The 2,443-nt window shown below is 40.2% G+C and overlaps 1 non-coding gene across 1 annotated transcript; it reads right to left on the bottom strand.

Moving 5' to 3' along the window:
* Positions 1–942: 942 nt before the first annotated feature.
* Positions 943–1,049, bottom strand: LOC141645467 (small nucleolar RNA R71). Its single transcript, XR_012544949.1, has one exon. It is a non-coding gene; the product is annotated as a small nucleolar RNA R71 (small nucleolar RNA).
* Between the last annotated feature and the right edge of the window lie 1,394 nt (positions 1,050–2,443).

Genomic DNA, 2,443 nt, shown 5'->3' with positions numbered 1-2,443 from the left:
TTAATTCATCTTGCTTATTTATTTTCATTGCTATCTAGTTAGTGATCTTCTACATCAACCCAAATTGTGACACCCCTAAGACACCACTAGTTTTAATATAAATCTCATCTCAATTCCCGTCCCTTGGGATCCGACCTTTACTTGCCTCTTTACTAATTGTAGAGTTGTTTGTGAAGTTATAAATTGTGTTTGATTGAATGTGTGACGACCAACTCTTGTCCCTATCAAAATGGCGCCGTTGCTGGGGACGGTGTTACCTTGATTTAGATTTTCTTATATTTTTATTAGTTGTGTCTTTCTTTGCCTTGGGGAAGTAAAACTCCTCAAGGTTTGTTCTAATTGTTTTCAAGTTGTTTGATATTTTGCATGTCTAGAAGATCACAAGGTGATTTGTTACCTTTTGATCGTGAAATTGAAAGAACTTTGACAAACAATAGAAGATTTGCTAGGAGGAATTTGAGAGGTATTAATGAGGTTGTGGATATTCAACCAACTATTGAGTTCATCAACCCTTTTACAAGAGAAGGTGAGGAGAACCCAACACAAAATTCCACACAAAATCAACCCACAATGCCTAAGTTTTCATCACATTCCGTACACACCGAGGAGAACCTACCCAATGGTACTCCCACACCACAACATTTGACCGGAAATTTTATTGCCAAATCCGCCTTTATCCAATTAGTCGAAAGGAGCCAATTTGGGGGGATGCCTAGTGAAGACCCTCATTCTCATATGGAAACCTTTTGTGACTATTGTGATGCGATTTCTCAAACCGGTGTAACTCAAGACCAAATTCGATGGGTCTTATTTCCTTTTTCTCTAATTGGCACCGCGAAACAATGGTTGAAGGGCCTTGATAAGGCCACTCTCGGAATTGATTCTTGGAAGAAGTTGGCTCTAGCTTTCTACAAAAAATTCTACCCACCGGAAAAGACTAACATGCTCAGAGCTCAAATTACGGGTTTTAAGCAAAGGGATGAAGATTCTTTGTATGAAGCTTGGGAGCGGTTCAAGGGAATTTGTCGCTCATGTCCTCACCATGGACTTAGCGAGTGGTTCTTGGTACAACAATTTTGGAACGGTCTATATGAAGATTCAAGGAACATTCTCAACATGGGATCAAATGGAATGTTCAGCGAAGTTGATGACAATCAAACATGGAACAAAATTGAGGAAATGGCGGTCCATAACTCACAATATAGTAGACCTCGCAAGGCTACTAGAGGAGGAAGGCATGAAGTGGACTCCGTTACTCAATTGGGTGCTCAACTTAGTGCTCACATTGACACAATCAATTTGAAGTTTGAAAAAGCTATGGCTAGACTTGAAGAAGCCTCAAAATCACCAAAGCATCATGTTAATGCCATGACGGCATCCTCATCACTCCCAAGTGGGATATGTGAGAATTGTGGAACTTTGGGACATGACCAAAGTGAATGTAGGAGAACAAATGAACAAGTGAATGCTTTCCAAGCATACAAGAGTGGTACCCTTTATTCCAACTATTACAATGAAAACACCAAATTCCATCCAAATCTCTCATACAAAAGCCAAAATGTTCAAAACCCTCAAACAACATACACCCCACCTCCCATGAGAAACCAAAATCAAAGACCCTTCTACAACCAAAACCAAGGTTACCAAAATCAAAATCCATACAATCACCAAAATGACCAAGGTTTTGATGTTCAAAAAGCGGTCCTCCAAATGCAAAAGAATTAACAAGAGTTTTTCACTCAAATGCAAAAAGATAGTCAAGCAAAGGAAACCACCATCAACAACATTCTAGCTCACACCAAGATGTTGGAAACCCAATTGACTCAGCTAGCATCTTCAAGCTCACAAAGACAAAAGGGGCAATTACCACCTCAAAGTAATCCCCCAAGACATGAAACGGTTAGTGCCATTCACTTGAGAAGTGGTACAAGGTATGAAGCACCGAAGAAGCAAGTTGAGGATGAAGTTGTGGAAGCTAGTGATAAGAAAGAAATTGTGCAAAACTCCAAAGATGGAGAATCATCGAAAGAAGAAATTTCAAAGAAAAATGAAGACAAGGCCAAGGAGAAGGAGCCCATTATGATTAGACTTCCTTTTCCAAGTCGTCAAGCCAAGCCCAAATTTGATGACCAACTTGGAAAGTTTATGGAAATTGTGAAGAATTTGGAAGTCTCAATTTCTTTCACGGAATTAATCAATCACGTACCGGCCTATGCGAAATACATGAAAGACATCCTCACAAAGAAGAAGTCGATCCGGAAGCTTGAGACTATCGCCTTCACTAAGGTGAGTAGTGCAATACTTCAAGGGAGTTCACCTCCAAAACTAAAGGATCCGGGAAGCTTCTCAATACCGTGTACCATTGGCGACACCACGATCAACAAAGCCTTATGTGATTTAGGGGCTAGTGTGAGTGTTATGCCATACTCGGTGAGTAAAAGGT

This window comes from Silene latifolia, chromosome 2 (assembly GCF_048544455.1).
Source record: "Silene latifolia isolate original U9 population chromosome 2, ASM4854445v1, whole genome shotgun sequence".
NCBI classification, from domain to species: Eukaryota; Viridiplantae; Streptophyta; class Magnoliopsida; order Caryophyllales; family Caryophyllaceae; genus Silene; species Silene latifolia.
Note: the sequence above shows the minus strand (reverse complement) of the source record. Positions and strands in the feature narration are given on the sequence as shown.